The sequence below is a fragment of the Plectrocnemia conspersa genome, unplaced genomic scaffold (assembly GCF_051122295.1).
Source record: "Plectrocnemia conspersa isolate PC_06_02 unplaced genomic scaffold, ASM5112229v1 ptg000014l, whole genome shotgun sequence".
Classification (NCBI taxonomy): domain Eukaryota; kingdom Metazoa; phylum Arthropoda; class Insecta; order Trichoptera; family Polycentropodidae; genus Plectrocnemia; species Plectrocnemia conspersa.
The window spans coordinates 15,737,131-15,760,074 of record NW_028277178.1 but is presented as its reverse complement, the minus strand read 5'-3'; the positions used below and the strand labels follow the sequence as shown (position 1 = coordinate 15,760,074).

The following is a 22,944-nucleotide window of genomic DNA, read 5'->3' as shown; positions in this document are numbered from 1 at the left end:
TTAATCTAGTTGCCATGTGTTTATTTATTTTATGGTGTTAAAAGTTTTCTAAGAGATTGAGATAACTTTTCAAAATGCTGCTTAATAAAAAAAATATTTTTAACCATTAATTCGGTTAAATCAATGCTAAAATATATTTTACATAATTTTTCGGCTCGTCCTGAATAATTTAAAGAGCGTTCAAGCGGATCTATTCACAAAACTCGTATAAATATTGCTGAGGTTCCCGTTCCATTATCTTACGCAAAACGAGGTTACCAGATTCGAATAAATTAAATTTTGAGACCTTGCCTAGATTGGCAAGGTATACCGTATACACCACGATCGCTGCCTGGGTGGCCTTTTCGGCGAAAAAGGCGCCTTTCATCTCGTGAATATATGAAACGCTTGGAAATTTAACTCCGTAGGGTTATTCGAACCGTGTCGTATGCGGAAACGTGACCCTTCTTTTCTTCGACGTTTTTTTGCGCACCCATCTTCGAAAGCACTGGCCATTTGACCGAACGTAAAAGATGGCGTGCAATTTTTACAAGTCGACAGGCAAAACACTAAATGTATTATTGTTTTCGATTGGATGGTTTTCGTCCTTTGATAAATAAAATATGACGATCTATATGTTATTTTAATTTATTTTTTCAATTTAATTATACACTATTTATATTATTAGGTAATCCTCTTTTGTGGTTATACTGTACACATACATTAGATCTCACCCTATTTCTGCAAATTACGAACGTCTTGAAATCAATACTGCGTTTGCCTCGAAACTAAATTGAAAACAAATTACTACGCTTAATATGTTATTTATTCAAATGAGGAAACACATTGCTTATATATGGAATTATAATGTTTGCGATAAGCAACTATAAGACCATTTTTGTAACTTGATTGCTTCTTGATATGGCAAGTTAAAAATTCTTTAAAGATTAATACTAATACGGCATAGATTATGTTGTTGTCAATTGATTAACGAAAATTTTAAACTAAGAAAGTATGCCTAAATAACTCATTGATTGATCATTTGAATGATGAAAGTTGAGTTGAAGAGTAATAAAGATATGATTTTACAAATCTTACATAACGATTTTATTCAAAGAAACTTCCGTAAAATAATTAAAAAAAAACAGTTTTTTTTAACTGTAACAACTGTTAGATAGTTTTAAAACATTGTTATTAATAAATCATAATTAATCTTAAAACTGTCAAATTTATCAATTGCACACCTTTTTTATTTTCAATTATTAAATCGTAAATCATAAAAAGGCCAGTAATATATAGCTTTTTAATAGTCTAATAAAAAATGGGACACTACCGTGTGAAACATTTTACCAGCTTAAGTCACAAAGTATGTGTTATAAATCAAGAAGCAATAATATATCAGTCTCTTTAAGCAAATATAACGCGTGCATCCGGATTTGCTTTCGAAACGGCCGTTTCTAATCTGCTCTAGCGGCCGACGACAATTCGTTGTCAAAAAACTAGCCACTCTTTTGTAATTCACACTTGAACTTTCACTTTGTTGTTCATTGCATCCGATCTTCAAGAGGAGAGGAGGCCGACTCGATGCGAAGAAAGAAGCCGCGGCTTCTCTCTTCGCATCCACTTGTTAAATGTGCAAATTCACTGCCTATAGTAAAACAATTTTCATTTGCTGCACAGAAAATTAAATAATAACAATAATAATAACAGCAAACTTTGTCTTGACAAAATAAATCCCCCGATTCAATGGTCTGGACAATACATAAAAAACATTTTTTGTACCATAGATATTGTGGTTCTTTTCATTGGCCCAATCAAGAAATGAAATTTTCAGAGTAACATTATACTGTATATCTTCTTTAAATAATGTTTTATTTTAAATGACTTTTCATTTCAAATGCTTTTATAATAGCTTGTACCTTTTTATTTTTTGCATCTGGTGGGACTTGAATGCAGAAAACGTTTGTCCTTTTTTCATAAAATTAAATTAAAGGCCAAAGGTCCTTTTAAATAGTGGGGGGGGGGGAGGGGATGGTCGTGGAATTAAAATTTCGCAGCTCACAGCGAAAAAGGTTTGACAATATGCTGTGAATCGTGAAAATATTTAATTTCCTTCCGTGTTTTATCGTCCCATTTGTATTTTGGTAATGGCGACATTATGGGGCGTTTCGAGGACATATAATTGTTACGTTGTCCTTTACGTTCTTTTGCCGTTTTACTCGTATGAATATGTGTGTGTGTGTGTTCTCTGTCAAGTAAAAAACTTACAATGCTCGTTGAAATTTGGATTCTTTTAAAAAATAAACTGACTAATCTGTACGTATAAAAATGATTTACGTGTTTTGACGCGACGCAGAGATTTGATAAAAACACATTGTTTTTTATGAATAATTAAAAGTAAAATATCTAATATGATTATTAAGTAATATATTATTCATATCGTTAACCATTGTATTTGAGGTTTATAGCATTGTTTTCTTTTTTTACTGCCAGAGTTACGATATAATATAATATTTTATATTATGATGTTACTTAAGGGGCACTGAGAGTAATTTCACTTTTGGAAAGCTTTTTAGAAAAATATTCCATAGAGAATTAGATTTATCAGAATGGAACACTGGGAGTAGGTTTGCTATATAACTTTTGAATTTGGTTCTGAACGCAATTTTGCGTCGTATATTGTGTATTATAAATATTATTATAAAAAATATTTGATATATTAATTCAGTCAATCCCGTCCCTAGGCGTATGTTTACCAACCAATACATATTCTTTCTTCCACTTTACATTTTGAAGTATAAAGCAGTTTATAAATATAAGCTTCTTCATACCTTAATAATGGGAAAAAATTGGAGGTGAAAATGGATCGGAAAAATCTCGAAAGGACCTTGAAACATGTGTCTGAGGTACTCATTTTTCTCCGACTGCAGGTTAAAAGACGTTTTCCATCGCATTTTATATGCTTCCAGTCTATTGATTGTATTATTTTTTAAAGTCCAGGTCTCGCATTCTTATAATATTTCAGGAGTATCAGCACATAACAAATTAAATTCTGTTTTAAAGATGTAAGTGCTTGTTTGTGAGACTAGATTATATTTTAAAAACTGGCTTCTAGGAATTTCGGTGTAGACTTTAATCTTTTTTGTCGAGGTCCATTTCGTCATTTAATCAACTAACCAGGTACTTGAATTAACGAGCACACGGGGAGCTTGCTTATAACATAATTTTTTTAATCTGCTTTTTATACTATTTTTTTATATTGATTATGCTGATGACAAATACTGCCGTGTCATCAGCATAACAAATATTGTTAATTGTCTGCCCGCCGATTTTAATTCATTTTTGTACAAGTTCGTATCGTTGTTGTTTGATATTTTAATGGCATAATTTATCTCAAACTTTAATATGTTCCTCCGTTTCAAGTTTGTTTTCATTTTTTAAGGTTTCTTTATAGTCTGAAAATAATGATTAAATATATTTAGACCATTAATTTTTTTTCACTTTGTGTCTTTTAAGAGTGTCATTTCTTTATTATAATGGTAATCCTCTTTATCCCTAAATCTGACGCTGGCTTTTAATGTGAATTAGCCTGCAAATTATGAGATGCTACTTTTGGAACATATTCCTGTATGAGTACGATACCGGAGAATGCTTAAGATCATGTGGAATGGAGTATCTTTGACTCATAATCCGTGGTCCAAATCCTTCTATGAAGGGTGAATGATGGCAGGGTAGAAAAAGGCCTTCGTGGATATGAAACATCCGCAATTTGACTGACCTTTGAGCCGAGCTCTTCGCCATGGACGAAAAACGAGGTTCAAAGGAAGCACTCGCTAATCAGGTGCCTATGTCTGAATATAAACAGAGCACCGAAAGTAGAAGATGCTGCAGAATAAGTCATATTTATAATTCATTTAACGTGATAATAAATAATAATTTTTTTTATTAACTGCATTGTATAATCAAATTAGTTAAGTTATTTCATCAGATTAATTTAGGTATAAGATGTACTATTATCAACGTTGAAGCACTGAGACGTTCATTTTGAACGAATACAAACACATCTGGTACAGAATAGACGACCCAGATCCCTAAAACAAGCGGGCATCTTATTACATTTCTTGCGTGAATTCTCCCTTTAAAAGCTTAGAGGTCGCGCAGCCATTACACAGTCCGCTTATTTCCAACTTTAATTATTTCACATGACATGTGTCCCGGGCCATGTTCCACTCGATGCTCTCCACAATAGCGTTTTCCATTTCCCCTCGCATTTCCCCGTGTCCGCGGGCTTGAACTTGCTCTGTAACATTAAACACTGCGGAAATTCGACATTGATAAATTTCCATCCGTCTGGAGGGCGGCGGCGCAATTTTCCACAGTGTTGGGCCAATTCGCGGAAAGCTACGCGCCTTTCATTAATTTGGCTTGCCATTTTTAAAACGCTACATTGGCATTATCGTTGAGCGGTTAAATTTATTTTCATTGGATAAGTGAAATAAGTAGATTAGGATCTGTAAATTTTTTTTTAATGTAGTTTAATAAATACAACCTTGGTCATAATACAATTTTAAGACACTCTTATCAACAAGCATAAAAATTCTTATTGCTGTTATGCGAGTTTCAACCACCTGCATAATTTGTTATAATTTAGAGGTCATCCTAAAGGAGAGATAAAAATACGAAAAAAAACATTTTCATAACAAAATGAAAGAGAGATCTTCTGACCAAATAATTGCGTTAATAATTAGAAATATTACACTCAAAAGTATCACGCAAAAACTACTCTTTGCTTGGAAAGGACGTGCGCTAGACAAATACGTTCTACTTTGCGCACTCTACTAGTGCGCCTATTCTGATCCTGGCCATCTATACCGTTTATATTTAGCCATGAATATATTTTTGGGCGTCTCCGAGGCGATACAATTAGCTCGCAAAATCTGAGATTTGCCAGAGCTCTCTCTAATCAGTATTATAAAAGATGTGACGCTTGGTCACAGAGGCAGAGATGCCACAGACTCTACCAAAATCGCAGCCGACAATAATACAACTCGACACGCCAGCGAAGACTCCTATTTCCATAATCTGTCATTTTAACTTCACCGCCTGATATCGGCATCTACATTTCTTTATATATGTAGTTTATATATATTATATTTATAAAGTAAACTGTTAATAGATTTTTTGGCGTCAATTTGGCTGCAAAGTCACACCCATTCGGCCTTAAAACTTGAAACTATGATACATACCGATTAATAATAAATTTAAAATCAATATCCAACTTAGTGTATGAAATTTAAAAGCTTTTTATCCTATCAGATATTCTATTAAGTAATAGAAATGCTCTTATCAAAGGAAAATTTGAGTGTGTTTATTTCGCAAAGACGGGTCAAAATGGTGGAGTTCGGTGAGCAAAAGAGAACAATGCGTGAAATGTTTAATTAGACAAACATTTCTGCGTCACATCCGAGTGCTTCTAAAATAAAGTTGCTTGGATATCCAAAAGGGAATTATTTATATTCATGCAAATATAAATTTTATTTGTATCTGTTCTAAAAGTAAATAATATTTTATGGTACTGGAATTACAGATTACCGATCCATATTATTATATTTTTTTATACTATATTGTACATAATGACCACAAGAATACTTTCATGTTATACATATACAAGAATACTTTCATATTATACATAATGACCACAAGACCTGCTTTCATGCAATATGGCCATCGTCGATTTCGTAGTTCTAAACCATTGAGATAAGGGTTTCAACAAATAAAATGTATATAAAAAAAAAAATTCTGTACTAGTGGTATCTTATTTTGTAATACCGGTAGTATCGAAGGTCGATTTTTGTCCTAATACCGTTATTAGCGATAACGGTACTACTGTTATTGTAATGGGATCCGAAACCATGTTTGCTATATATTATTTTCAAAATCCAATCCAGCATTTTTTTTAATAAGCCTTTGCAATTTCTTAATATCAATTATTTAGATCTTGTGCTCACTGTCTGAGATAAGTTGTATTGTCAACTGATTGCAGACATTTTACTAGTCAGATATAATGACGTCTTACGGTCTTCCTAAACAGATATCATTCGTTATGATTTGTATGTACTTATGTGTAACATATAAACTGAACTATTTCAACAATTGATATTGAATTTTGCTTATTGCAATTTTTGATAATATTGAAAACTAATTAATAATATAAAGATGGCTATATATTATGTTCAGAATATACTTATACTAATATTTCCAAAGTCGTGTATTGATTCAGATAGTTATCGGAATACAATAAGGCTGGGGGAAGAATGGATGTATTGTTATATTATTATGAAATATTTTTATTCCTTAACCACCAAAATACATACATAAATAATACATATATTATTACAACAACTTGTTAAAGCGCCATTTTCTAGAATATGCCAATTAAAATTTGCTTGCTATGCTAAAAGTTTTTCAGTCATATACGATCGTCGGCTTGAAGAGTCCTTTTCTGGAAAGTTTTCCGTATATTTTTTATCGCAAATACAATTTAATACATATGCAAACTATTTTTTCCAACTGGTGCTTTGACATTTTTTACCGGAGACGTGGCAGAACTTGTATGTCGTCAGGTTAAATATTTTTATTTTATGTATCTTTGTCACACATATGAAATCTAATTTATTCATCTTTATTGTTTCAGGTATGGAGATTTATACTAGACAGCATTTGACTTTATATATGTATGTTAAAGCAGGACAATTCAGTCGCATGAAAGGTTAGTTTTATATGTTATAAATATTTATAAATTGATAAAATAATTATCACGAGGGTTGATTAAATTATTCAAAGCTTTAGTTTCGCCTTATACATAATTGATGCAAATTATGGAAAAGTATGGTAATATCGAACCACCCCAAACGTTCAATCCGATTTCGGTTATGATACAAACATTGTAGGGTATTTCACCTGCTTTGAATTTGCTGGCAAGTTATTTTGCACACCTGTGCCTTTGGTAAAGTCGAGGAAGAGACTCGGCTTGTACCGCGAATTGTCGATGTCACGCTTTGTGGGATAACGTTTGCGCTTCGGATAATAAAACATAATCCGCGGATCATGTATTATAAAATAATCCGTTGAACCTGATACAATGATCTTTGTAGAAATTAATTATAAAGATCAAGGTTTATTTTTTTTTATCTTTCTCATATCTTGCTAATCAGGTCATCGTCATGGCTTCGGCCTTACCGAGTTGGGAGAAAAGTGTCGAATCAAAACTCTGCGATCCCGCTGAAGTGGGCTTAACAAACTGCTAAACCCTCGGGCTTTGTAGAATTTTGTATGACGACGCTATAAAAACACCCCGGGATCCCGTTTACACGCAACATTTTGTTTGGCAGGAATCAACCCCGTGTGGCTTAAAGGTAAAGAAAGGTACAAAGGGATACGCTCGTGACTGCTAGGGCTCGTTATCTCTCTCGACGCTGGAAAAAGAACCACATAGACCATTACAAAAAAAGGGTTTAATATACCCATATATTTTGCGAATTTATAGAATGTGGGTGCCATGCAAAATAAATAATTAATCGCGGTATTTGCACAATGAAACAACCATCGATATTTTAATATTTAATCACTTGAATCGAAAACGAACTACTGTATTACATTTGTATTATTACATAATATTTCACAAATAATATGAAATATAATCTTTACATAACATATTTCGTTATATTATACTACATTTCGCTATTAAATAAAATAGTATTTTTGCTTCCATGTCTATTAAAAAAGCTAGATACATATTATTATTAGATGCAAAGCTTTTGGCTTTCATATTATACATAAATTATATATACCGTTTTAGGGTTTGTACGATTTGTTTAATTGTGCGAAAAACGTGTTAAAAATAGCAAATAAGAGTACTCAAAGGGCTCTGGGGTGAAATCGATGGAAAAAGCCTCACGTCGTATTTATTAGAGTGGAAACTATTTACACTCTCGGCACGATTTTCGTAGGAAAATATTTCTCGTAATTTTCTGATATTTTTAAATATATCACAACATATGTATATGTGTTGCGTATACAAATAATACATTAAAAAATATATTTTAATATTAAAAATATGTTTTACAAGATGAGTTTTATCAAGAAAAAAATAATTGTAAAAAGTCTCTGTAAAGATTTTAATCTGCCTTTTTCTTTTGATAATATAATGCAGTATCTTTTTTTGTGTAAGTTCAATGCATGATTAAGAGAAAAATAAATAGCTTAGCTTTCAAATTATATATTATATCTTTTTTTTTAATCCCATGAGTTTTTCGGCTTTCAAAGTCACATGCTTTATTGCTAGACATACCATTCGCCCAGTTATAGAGTAAATTCGCCACTGGCTTTTTTGTATTGAATTATTTTCATTGTAACATGCAACTAATTACAAGATAAGCTTTTATCTTTTAAGAATAGTTTACATTGAGCTTCCATCGTTGTTTAGCGTAAGCAGCGATTCAATAAAAAAATTCTACCAAACACACTATAGCTTGTTAATGTGCCAGATTAGAGTAGCAATCACATGTGAGTTCAATTTTCAAAATCACAACCAAATGAGTTTAATACAGTTTTGCTAGACGATTTTTTTAACCGTATAATAAAACTACGCATTGTGCTTTTCTAATCCTTTGAATGCAAAGAATTTAAGAACTCTACTTGCAAACTTTTTTTAGTGTTGAAACTATCGTTCTCAAGATCTTTATTGCCAGTAGAGTTTTCTTATTGACTAGGTGAAAATGAACTGAATAGAAATATTTTCACTAAGGATCTCAAAATTACGTTCGAGAGAAAGTAGAAATTCTCACTTTACTTCAAAAACACTTGTACTTAATTTTCTTAGATCCTTAGCTGTTATAAAGAACGCGTTTCACTTTAATAATAATCAATCAGTGATTCGCATCCTTTATAACACTTAAGCTTGTAGCAGTATTGAAACCCTGTAAGACCAAATATTATCTTATGATTGAGAAAATCCAAAAAAGATTTCTGTGATTTTTTTATAAAAGGGAGTGCAATTAATATCCTTTCCTCTATCTCAGCGTCTTTTTATTAGAAGCTTTGGGTTATGATTCGATTTATTCATTTAAAAGATACTCTTATATATTGTTAAACATTTTTTAATTTATCGAGAATTTCCAGCTTTAAGTTCTGGAACATCAAGCAAAGCGTTCAATATGACTTTTCGTGTCAGTTTCGGTAGAAAATTAGCTTTGAACAGCTGGATCTTCAGTGTCAGCTATTAGAAACTGTACAATTATTTTGTATAATTTTAGTATTTATTATTATATTTTAAATTTGTTGTTACATATTTCATTTAGTTATGCTACTTTAGTTTTACATCATTTTGATGCATTGTCGTATTTTATTAAGTAAATAATATAAATGATGTAGATAATTATACAATTATTTTAATTACGCCTAGTAAAAAATTATTAAAATAATATGTAAAGTGGTACGTATCTACTTTATATTATTTTTAAAATAATAAATTGCGTAGTTTTGCAGTAAAAAAATTCGTAAGAAATTATATTCATATGCATTCGCGAGCTTTTAGTGAGAAAGATAAACAAAATGACATACGTTGGTTGTTATATTAGTATAGATCAGTAGTAGCAGCATTTTTAAATCAGTGACTATTTTGCTAATGGTAAAAAACCTATTCTCTATGGAAAGTATAAGCAGTACTAGCATATTCTTAAGATCACAATTAGTTAATTACGATATTAATTATTTTAAATAATTTCGTCTAAAAATATGTACGTATTTTCAATACAATAAACATATTATTTTGCAAATTTATTAGTTTTGCAATTAAAAAAATGTAAGTTCAATTTTTCTGATAATGACTAATAATTTTAATTTCATTGTAGTAACGACTTATTAATGTTTTTTGTTAATAATTTGCTCATTAAGTTAAGCTTATAAAGAATTAATATTAATTATTAATTCTCTGAGCACGATAGACCAGTAGTACAGTAAAAGACCTGGGTTCGAATCCCATATGAAACTATGTACTTTTTATTTTCTTTAATTTTTATCGTATCTGAGTGATTGAAATTAGTTAATAAAATATATACGATTATAACAGATTGATTTTTATATTATTTTTTTAATTCACAGATGAATATCATGATTTATAATTTAAATCAAGCTATTTCAGATTATATAAATTATAACTTGTATGAGCTTTTCTTAATGATGGTAGTGTTAGGTATATGCAGCAGAGAAATATTTTTCGTGGCCGTAAGGGCCGGTCTGCGTTAATTTATTTAACGAGCAGTGTTATTTTTAGTATTTTACATAACGAGCCTTCAACCAGTTCGTCTCTGCGCATGTATTAAATAAGCCTTGTACATGTAGCGAGACTCACAAAGGACAAACAAATATAACACAAAGTACGCCTTGTGGGAGCCGGCGCGAAAAACGCGTCGCGGCCGTATTTATGCGCGCGGAAACTATTTACCGCCGTCGAGGCACTAAACATTCTCGCAAGGAATTTTTCTCGTATTTCCGGGTAATTGTGGAAGGAGGAAATTTTCGAGGGCGAGGATGATTTCCCCGGGCGCACGAGCCCATTACGGGGAGCGCAAGTGAAAAATTCAGCCGAAACACACGCCATTTGTTACTGTCCGGCGTGCTCGGGATGGAGTAACGCGTTTAGCTAATGCCAAAAAATCAGAATGATTAAAAGACGCGAAAATTCCGTAGGACGTGAATCACCACGCGTCGGACGCAACGTGAATTTCACTTTTATTTTTGGGTACGTGCACGTTATGAACGCGTGCCCACTACTAGGGCGGCTTCATAAAGGGGCTAATTGAATCGTTTGTATACGCGAAACGTTAAAGTGTTTTATTTATTTTTGTTTATCAGATTTCTATATATAACCGAGATAAAATAATATATTAAGTACCGGGTGTTTCAATAAGATATTTACTATAAAAGTCAAAAGTAAACAAAATAGCTATTTATCAAAAATATTATATTTTATCCTAAAAAATAAACATATTCGTGTATAATGCTTTGAAGTTTATAGTGAGATTAATTTATTAATTTTATTTTATTCTGTCTATATAGTATCAGTTGATACTTTTATCGATTTTGTAATTTAAACTCTGGTATTAAAAACTGGTAAGGTAAATTATAATCAAGTCTATCATCTGGTCCAGATCTTGAACTTGTACAGTTATTTTTAATCTTTAGAAACAACTTATTTTAAAAAATAAAACCTATTATTTTATGATACATACAACAATGAACATAATTCTGCACAAAAATCAATACATACAAACCATGTTATGGATACGTGCCATTCCGACTCGGATTATCTTTCGTTTCGTTTGACTCGTTTAATTTAATCCGGAATGTATTGTACATATGTGTTTTTAATTTCGAAGCGGTCCCGAAATATGTATAATACATACTACATACACGAGATTTGGCGTCCATCACAGACGGGAGCCGTTTGCCAAATCCTGCAAATTGGAATACGTGCAGTGGAGAAGCAAAACCGAAACCGTCTGATTGATTATACCCGGGAGGGTTTTGATGACCCCGTTTTCCTGGCGTTATGCTCCACCTCCCCTAGTCATTCTTTATTTCACTGCCAGCCGTAGGTACTAATTCCATGGCGCGAGAGGTACACCAGGAGTAAAATCGAAGCTGCTTGAGAGCGAGTGAGAGAGAATCGATTAACAATTCATGCTAGGTCGTATAATAACGCCACCCTCTTTATTTTCCCTCGTACGTCTCCGGATACTAATCGGCGTCTTCTTGCGAATAGAACGCTTATTGAATTACTTATAACCTCGTTTCGTGGTAAGCAAGTTCAGAACTCGATGATTTCTGGGCTTTTGCTTGTTAATTAATTGTGATGGATTGCCCCTTTGAAATGTATTTATGAAAGGATCTGGGTTGGACACTTAATGAGATAAAAGCACATAAATATACATTAAGTTTAATTTTAATCGAGTAATAAATTATTATATTATTTTATTTAGGCAAATGATTAATATAGTATTATTTTTTGTAATTTATATCAATAATATTTTATATATTTTTAATGATTAAAAATATTTACACCATAAATAATCTAATGCATATCAAAAAATGCTAATATCGCGTGTTGTATTAATGCTAGAAAAATAAAAAATACTTAAGGTTTCTGTTAAATTTTTCCGAATAAATTTTATTGAAGTACATTAGAATGCTGTATATGAATTGAATCGTTTTATATATAGAGAAAATTAAATATGATAGTGATACTGATCTTAACAGCACTTTTAGGGGTATATTATTATTTTTAGTTAGTTAACTGGGAATGATATATAATAATAGTCAGGTACAATTTTATTTAATTTTTATGAATTGTATTAAAGTTTAAATAACATATAGCGCCGCATGATAAAATATTTTTATAAATAGGTTTTAAGTGCCTTTTTATTTTAATATAAAAAAAAACTGACTAAGAATAATGTTGAATTTAATATAGTAAGATATTATGACATTAAACTCAATTTGTTTTGATAAAAACCAACGCTTTTTATAGAATGCTTTTATCATTAGAGTTAACCCAAGATTAACACTTGTCACCAGTCACAAAGGCACTTAATGCCTCTATTGAATTACACTCGACACGATTTATAAAAGTATATAGGACAGTAATTGAAAAAAAAGACAATGTTATATTTAAGGGTTCTGATATTGGCATATTTGATTATTAAAGCAATTCGTGCTTGTCTTATTCTCAATATAAAATTAATAAAATATAATGAAGATTAAGAAATTATACTTTTGGGTTTTGAGGCCGAAGGGGTGTGACGCTAAAAAGATTGTAACAGTTTATTTTATAAACATATATAAATAAATGTAGATTTCGCTATTAGGCGGTAGGTACTGGAAGTCGGAGAGCCTTTACGGGCATGTCGAGTTGTATTGTTGTTGGCTGTGATTTCGTGGAGCAGCTGAAATTTATGCGCTCTCGCGTGTCCATGCAGTATACTGACTCGTCTCTACTAGTGCGTATGTTCCATTGTGACCAATTGTCATCTCTTTTACAATGTTCGTTAGAGACAAATCTAGCGAATTGCAGATGAGGATGTTTGCGGTTTAATTGCATCATTTTTTTGACACGCCTGCAAAACGTGTTTATGCCTTAAAATAGAAACATTCCAAATTTCCACTCCGGCAGGCTAGAATGTATTGTCTATCAGTAATACTTATGCGTGATTAACTTATCGAGAAGGATGTGCTATTATTGGTCAGTTCAAAATTTCCAATTATTAACGCAATTGTTTGGTCACGAGATCTCTTTTCTGTTGTGGCATACTGTGTGTGGCCATATAAAAACAATGATCTCTAAATTATAATGAATTGTGCAGGTAGTTGAGACCCTCTAAAATATCTAATATTTCGAGGGTTATGTAATTAAAATAAACCCGTTTTTATGGAGTGTAATTAATTATATCCTTACATTTTAAAAGAAATGAGAAATACGTTTTAAAGAATTTTTGTATATTATTTGTAGATTAACGTATTAAATACTAACCGTTTTTTTTTTTTGAAAAAATTATGGTAAATGACCTAATCGTTTATATAAACCATTTTACAGTGTTAACAATATTTTCGATTATAATTTACTCATTCACGAGAATTCAATGACAATAAAGCTCAATTCTGGCCGCATTTCCCATTATCCGAATTTCCATCCGCCATGTATACGTTACTCTGCAAACGTTTCATATATTTTGATATAACTGTTTTAATGCGTGCTATGTGAGTTCATTAAATATATGTTGTATTCTATTTTCAATAATCACAGTACGAGAACCTATAATTTTATTTTAAATTTTTAAAATAAACTTATATCGTAAAATGTCATTCGATTATGTGTTATAAATTGAATTTTACAGAAAGCTTTTCAATGTTAGAGCATCGAATAGTGAACTTTGCTCTTAATGGATGTATAATTAATAGAACAGAGACGCGGTCAAGTAACGATGCAACTATGTTGTCGGGGGTGGTCTGTTTTTTTTTATATTTTTCCTTTTTTTTCTCTTCAAGCTGTGTCGGACAAAGAAAAACACCCACGTCATGTATTGTTTTTTCGAATGTATGATGTTATTTTGTATTATTTCGAGAGTATTTATTTTTTATACAATATATATCTGCGAAAGAAATTGCATTAAAGTCCAAAATTCTCATCGAATATTCGTAGAATGTTATGAAATATTTACCGTGTGAAAGAATTGTACGGCGAGCGAATGACTAAGAAATTATCAATTGAAGGCAATCATAGTGCCAATAAAATCGATTACTGGCAATGGAGGCGGGTTTTATTTTTATTATTAATATGTGCTAGTTTGTGAAATTAAAAGAAATTGAATTGCGTTTGATGTCAAAGGAGTTAAAAGTTTCGAAAATAGCTTTTACGCTAGAGGGTAAATATTAGTTTTGTACATTTAATAAACTTCTAATTTACTTAAAAACAAAATAGACAGTTTTCGTTTAATATTATTAACGCTTGTACATTCAATGTATAACACATGTATAGTACTATAATAAAATATTTATTGTCTAATGATAATGAAAGCGAAACTCTAATGAGATATGTTTAATTAATCAATAACTTATTTATTCATATAAATTTGTCACTTAATTTATTTTAAAATATACAAATGTATATTCCTAGTTAAAAATATATTTACCAATATACTAATCTAATCATAATTTATATGCAGAGGTAGCAGAATATTTTATTAATATTGTGGGTGCTTGGTCATCTCAATATTTTTTTGTGAATTGCGTTAATATTACTTTATTTATTTATTATTTTTATCAAATTTCAGCTTTGAAAATGTTTTGGAATTTGGTAATCAATACAATAAGTGTTTCTATTTAAAGAAACACGACGAAACATAATTAACGACGAACCCAAACGTCGTAACTTTAAACGATGTTCAATATGATACGGATACATCATCCATGATGATGTATCCGTATCATATTGAATATCGTTAAGTTATGACGTTTGGGTTCGTCGTTATATCATGAAGATATAATATCATGAGAATACGGTTAAGTTTAACCGTATTTTCCATGATATTTATTAAACGTGGGTCAACGTCATTTATGACCTTATACACGTCTTCACCAGTCTTCAGCGAAACTTGTTTTATCAGTAAATTAAAAATCAATCATATTATTGTATTATATTCTATTGAATTTAAAGTTGAGAATATGTGTGTACATTTTTTTAAAACTAAGAAAAAATCCTCAAATTATTTTAAATAATTCGAGTACAACAGTACAGTTAAAAAAAACTAACGTTGTATTTTAGTGTCATAAAAACTGTAAAACATATCATCATAGTCATTATTGGTCCGACAACCCAAGCTTTGCCTTCTCCAAGAATGTTCTCCGTCTCTTCTGGTCCTGCCTCAGGCTCTGATTTATTAAACTGAAATAGCATTCATTTCTTGATCTTCTCGCTGGTGTCGTTTTTGTCTGTTCCAACTGAGCCATAACCAGCATGTATTTTATTTTCTTTTCGTTAATTCTTAGGCCTATGTTCTTGACCGATGACTCAAAAGCGTTATAATAGTGCCCGTTCTGATCTTGCTATAATATCTATGTCATATGCATAGGCGAAGATTACAGATTTATTATATGTATATACTGATTGTTATGTTGATCTCTAGTTATTTTTTCCAGCTCAACGTTAAACACTGTGCGTACTAGTGCATCACCTTGTCGCAAACCATTAAGCATATTCAAAGGCTTAGACATTCTCACTTTATTCGACACTTTTCATCGCGAGCTTTATCATGGAAATACATGGTTTCTTTGGGCTACCTAATTCCTCTATGGCTGCAAATAATCTACCTCTATTAATCGAAGTATATACAGCTTTAAAATCAATAAATAGGCAGTGCGTATCAATTAGGTATACCCTGGTCTTTTCTACGATTTTTTTAATTTAAAAAAAACTACAATGTACAATGAGAAAACGTCACTCTTAAATAACTCGAAACCCTTTAATTTGTTTCGAACGAGGCTATTCTATACATATACGATACTTTATGAGCATTTTTTTATCAGTTTTTTTTATTCCGGTCGTCAAGCGTTTACACGCGGTTAAAACAATGTGCATACACGCTAACGCTTTTCGTTTTATGAAATGTTTGACTATTTTTTTCATCATATATTACCATATTCGAACTGGTCCGACGCGGAAGGGCTCTACTCAATTATTCATGTTTTCCGAGGCATTAATATTTCAATGGGTTCAAAGTATTGAAATTTCAAAAGCTCCAAGTTGGCTAAAACTATTCGTCTCATTATAAGTTTTTTTCGTATTTGCATAAAACAAAATGCATGCGCGTAGTATGTGCACTTTAGAAAGCAGTGCACTAATTGTGACCCTTTTTTACTTCCGCCGTAATGGAATTTCCGGCTTTGAATAACCTTTTGAAATTTATGGCATGGGATGCAATTATGCCTTCATATTTTTATTCTCTCTATTATTACGTTGAATAATCATATATTCTATTTCAATCAATGTCTCGTGATGTTACAGTTTGAAATGGATTGTGTATACCTCGAGTCTCTACTATCAATGCATTAATTAAAGAGCAAGTCCTGTTTGTACATTTGTATATATACATAGTGCCTTGGTTACATTGTCATTAAATTTATATGCATATACATTAATACTACTAGTGTGTATATGTATGTGTAAAATGTTTTCAATATTAAAAATAAATATCTATCAAAATCTCACGCTAAAAATAAATGAAATTGCTTTTATATTTAACATGTAATGTAAAATGTCTTAACACATATTTTAACAGCTTAACGACCGGTATTTATTTGCCGAACTTTGCTTGGTGGCCGGGCGATCTCACGGAAAAATGGCAAACAATTATGTTTTTCAGTAAATTCCCTATAGCTTGTAAACTAATTAAGATATTGTATTAAAATTTAATATGTAGCTTCCTTATGATTTTTCGCATAAATACCTGTCAAGTACGTCATTTAACCAGTGTTTCTAAACCTGTGGGTACGATTTGTTTGAAATAATAGTTTCAAAAACAAATTTATATCATTGGCAAACATCTTACAAATACAAAGTAAGTGAGACCCTTCAATAGATTAGTATTAATTACCTGATTTTTTATCACTTTTTAAATTTAAAAATAAAAATTTTGATTTGTAATTTCTGGGCCACCATGTCTGACCATTTGTATGCCCATACTCACTAAATGAATTTACGGTACACTTCACTAAAAATATTTTGCTTATTGCACTTAAATAAATTAAAAGTAACATGTATGCTTTCAATATATTTTATATTCATCATTTTCATTCTTTCCATAATAATAATTTAGTATTATATAGGTGATATAAACAAAAAACCAAACATAAATTCTCAGAACAGTTTCTTTCTAATTATATTGTATGCTTTGAGCGAAGGCCAACACCCATTTCTAAAAGGTTCATTATTGACAATTTACTACCTGCACTTGCGATAGATACATTTGCTCTAATCTTAGGAAAGATATTTTCTACTTAATTTTGTATTGGTTATTTACATGAAACACAAGTTGGATCAGCCCACAATATTCGCATACACTACAAAGTGTCTAGCAATTCACAAAAATATTATGATAATATTTTATTTAAGAAATTATTATTAAAATAAATAGTTTACGATTTTATCTAATGTTATTGTTAATTTATTATTCTTAATCTTATAACACATCTAAGCACTATATTTTTTACCAGCTTAACGCCCGGTGTTTTTTGCCGAACTTTCCTTGGTGGCCGGGAGATTTCGCGGAATAATAGCAAAAAACCACCTTTTTTAGTAAATTCCCTATAACTTGTAAACCAAATAATATATTTATCGAAATTTAATTTGTAGCTTCCTTATGATTTTTTGCATAAATATATTGTAATTACGTCATTTAACGAGAGTTTCTAAATATGTGGGCCGCATAATTAAGTGATATAACGAAAAAAAAATTGTTTACAAATATAATATTAAATATTTACTATAAATTACAATCAATGTTATTCTAAAATGGTAAATCGCCACTACTATCAGCTTACCTTGTGCATACCTTTTAAGAATTCATCTATTAGGGTATATGACACTTTTTTTATTGTGGAATTCCCAAATTCGGGAATTCCACACAGATAAAAAAATGCATTTTACAATCGAAGTAATGCAGTATATTTAGTGTCTTCTAAACTATCGGTCGAAACGTATCGCGAAAATTGCTCTTTTCTCTGTGATCTTTTGTGATTGTGATTTTGATTTAAAAATTTTATTTTCAATCACGGCAAAATGGACGAAAGAAATTAAACCTTTTTGGAAAGATTTGAAGACGCGTTGTCCAACGCCCCCCAGTGCTTGTGAACATAGTGATGTTTGCTTCAAGTGTACGTGAACATAGACCGCGTGTGACAAATTTGCACTCATCCAGTTCATTTTCTTCATAATGACAAATGTTTTTACACGTATCACTCAGTGTAATTATGAAAATAAATGCGTTCGAAACAGTTGTACGCAGAAAATGGACGCCAAAAAATTTAGTGAGTGCAAATTATTATTTATTATAAATGGATATTTCTTATAAATCGTTTATACAAAAAATTTTAGAAGCATTTAAACATACATGTTATTAATTTAATTATCACATTTTTAAGCTAATGTGGTGCTCAAAAAAAATCGTGCACTAATCAATGTTGTCAAATTTCAAAAATTTCTTTAATGATTATTTAACTATTTTTGTAAATACGCAATTCACTGTTTTTAATATTATTAACTAACTTTTACTACAAATTATCACTTATTAATAACAACAACAATAAATAAAAATATAATATTCCACAATGCAAAAAATATGGTCACTGTAAGTGGGAGCGGCTTGGAGAACCGTTAACAAACAACACACTAGCCCAAAAATATTAGAATATAACAAACTAAAATAGGCGACCACTCGTTGCATTGCGACGCAGTGGGATAAAACGACTCTTTTTACGAAAAATTAAAGTAAAATATAATTTATTTTATATCTTATATTATCTAGAAATAGTATACTACCATCTCGCATTATAATATAGGGGTAAACTGTATTGTATCATAGTGTATTTTTAATAAAAGAAGACGCGTGACGCAGGACGCACGGGCGAGTCCTCGGCCGCTGCAAAAGGTTCTCTCAGGACTCGTGGGTGAGTCCTCGGTCGTTAAGCTGTTAAAATAAAACCTACTTTGATATTATAGATTATATATTTTTTTAACTTAACCCATACATCATTTTTTCACTTTTAAATCCTACATTTGCTTTAACTCTTACTATTTATTATTACCGATGTGGATAGCGCGTGATAATTATATTACATATTCAATTTACTAATATTATCTTAACCTCACAAATAATGACTAATTTAAAAAATAAATTTCTAGCTATGTGCAGTCTAATGATCGTAACCTGTAATAATAGTTTTCAATTAATAAAATATGTTACTGATTTACAGACTTTGATTTCAGACTGTTGTCTCACTACTTATTTAGTTATTGTTAATTGTGTTTCTTTGCTTAACGCTTGTAAAATTTTAATAAATAAAGGTAGATGTATCTTAATCAAAATAATATTAAACATAGGTCAGCATTTTAATATTTATTGGTTTTTCCCTTTAATAGTTTTAGTCTTGTAAAATTAAAACAAATCATTTTCATTAAAATTAGATGTAATATTAAATTAGTACATGGCTCTCATATATAGGTATTGCAGAAATTAGTACGTAATCTAAAAGTTATTTTTTGATTTTTTAGAGAATATAATACAATGAATTGTATTCTCTGAATAATGATTAAGTAGATAAAACGATTGATATTGATACAAAGATTTTTTAGTCCTATCTATTATAAAAGTAAGTAAGTATTGATCTTACTAAAAAGGATAAAACAATTTTTTGCAGTTGAATATTTGTTTCTTATGAAATAGCCTAATAAATATTACTGTGTTTTTCACTGTTTTTACGCATTTTATCAGAGCTCAGCTTTGATTAAAATCAGCGTAAATACTACTTTATTTATAAATAATTTTAGCATCTGAATTGTCACAGTATCCAAACTAGGTGCTTTTTCAGAGTTTAGTAATTTTATCTCTTCTTAGTTTTGGAGCTTAGAAGTGGTTATTTTCTGTTTTTATTAGCCATAGTTATTTGATATTGTTCTGTAATTTTCAGCTTAGTAAATCTAATATGTCAGACATTAATTATATATTTTATGGAAAACATAAGTCATAAGTACAATACATTTTCGTGAAAGCGATTGCTTTATTAGGCATTCTCTTCAACAAAGGATAAGATAATTATATATCAAATGTAAGTAAAAATATATAATATTTTGTCTAATGTTCGTAGATAATATTTGAAGTCGATAAGGGGCGCAATAGTCATGATTGATTAACCGGAGATCGCGACCCCCGGGTATTGACGGGGTGGGTTCTGGTCCATTTTTCACCGGTGTAAATAACACAGAGCTTCCGTCGGGTTACACCCCATTATAAATCCCCCATTTGACAACTTGTGTCATTGTTTTCCCAGCCGATGAAACGTCCCGTGTCCACCGAACGATTCCACCCCCCGCGGGGCACCCTCCAGTCCCGAGTAGATCCTTTCCTGTCCAGGGATTTAGCGTTCATTTTTCATTCTGTTCACCTTCGCGATAACAACGTGATTTATAATCATCCCATATTTTCAGCGAGCCGTCGTATATTCTTAAATTCGCTGCGTAAAATATTAATCGCCGCGCCCCGTTAATATAATTCGTTTACGTTAAAAAGCGTACGTGCGCGCGTCAAAATTTAACGTGGAACTTTACGTTCTTACACGTGCGAACAAAATTATAGATGTTTGTTATTTTAACGTTATATCGAACTTACGTGGCGTAATAATTCAGAGAAAGCATTGCATAACACTCAAGAATTCGCGTTTAAAAATTTATATATTCATTATTATTACTTATGTTTATATAATACATACATTTCAATTGAGCTAAAAGCTTCAAAATTAATTAAGATCCGCTTATTATAATTATTATACATGATCTACTGTTGTGAATTACAAAATTTTGAAAGATAATTATATTATATTAAAAATGTTACAACTTATAAATTATTAAATTGCCAGTTTGATATTGATTGTTTTATGTGTTACAAGTTATAAATGACCGAGTTAATAATCGTTTATAATACTGAAACACAATACGTTTCGAATAGTCGCTTTGGCTACTGTTAATATTCAGTTCTCGTTGCGAAATACATAAAACAACTGATATAATGTTACTCTTTTATTCAGATAGCATCGAAAATAAAAAGGTTGAATTAGTTAAATTTCAGCACGTGTCTAGGGAAATAATAACATTAGTGTATGAAGGTAGAGAATTTCGCTTGTGTGTAAATTTAATTAACAGCAAACTCAAGTCGGTAAATACCCTATATTGTAATATCTAAATTTTGCCCCATATATAGTTTAAACATTATACAATGATTTTAATTTTATTATACATAATGATTCACTTAATAGTTTATATTTAAGAAGGCTTATTTTATTAAAGAGTTTATACGCTTGGTTTGTAAGACTGTATTTTTCATCACTAGATTTATTTTGTAAATTTCTAAACAACACGTTAAACGTTTTTTTTGTGAATTATGATACGATTGACAATTCTTTAATAATTATTAGAACATTTTTTTTATTAATTAATTTAAAAAATGTAGATGTTTATGTATATATTAATGAAATTAATATTGAATTGTTTGATCATGATAATTAATTTTATAGGTTTTAAATGAAAATTATCGGAAATTATATGGCGCCGTTATAAGGAGGGAACTGAAAATAGAATTTAACTGCCGAGTATGAAAATTTTACGCTTCGGTGTTTTTCTTTCAAGGAAACCGCAAGTTTAATTTTTGCTCATCATACATTTTATTGCAATTTTTTATAAATTAACTAGCTTAAAGAATAAAAATTAAGATTTATTCATCGCCCTAATGAAATTCCAAGGGCATAAATTAAATTTATTATTTTTTTAATACGAAAACGTCGAGTGGGTTTAAAAGTATTTTGCCCTAAAAGAAGACAGATGTTCTCTGCGGTTAAGAATTACTCTCTTTTTATATAAACATGTTAAATTTATCTGCAAGCGTACAAAAAATACTAAAAGGGTGCGTGGTTCAACTATACACAACACACAGTATTATTTTTATGGGAGCATTGTGTTATTTAAATCGCGATTAAATAATGCTATTGTAGAAGGAGGATATTAAATTTTCTCGGTGCCGGTTTTCATCAGTTTCCCTGCATTGTTTGTTTTTATTACCCTTTGAGTGGCGATTTAGTTTACTCCTGTTAAGTACACATTCCTCTTAGCTTTGTGACGCATAGCTGTAATAATGACTAAAGTGTGTTTCTTAGAGCGCACTAATTCTTGACGTTTTTTTCTCATTAGGATACAATATTGTTTTTGTCAATTGATGCCTTTTAATTGCTCACTTAAATTATATTTACTGAAAAATATAAAGTGGCAATTGCGCTCTATTTTATGTAGAATTAATGAATGGTTTATATAATAAATATTTTATTATTCACTTTTGTTGTATTACAATTCTAAAGAATATTTAGTATTTATTTAATTACAACTATAATAATACTATTTACAGTTTAATGACTTTACGGTAATGCAACTTATTTTATTTGAATTTTTTTTTTAACTATATAGATTCTTACTCTTTGTTATTAATATTTTATTACAATTTTTTTTGTATATATGTATATACACACTATATAAAATATCATAGTATTAAAATTAGCACAAAATAGGTTTCTCTCATATATATTTTTCAGAAT

The 22,944-nt window shown here is 30.5% G+C and overlaps 1 protein-coding gene across 11 annotated transcripts in view; it reads left to right on the top strand.

Moving 5' to 3' along the window:
• LOC148226337 (low-density lipoprotein receptor-like) overlaps positions 1-22,944 on the top strand; it is a 265,757-nt gene that overhangs the window by 68,249 nt on the left and 174,564 nt on the right. The gene's annotated exons all lie outside the window — the stretch shown is intronic.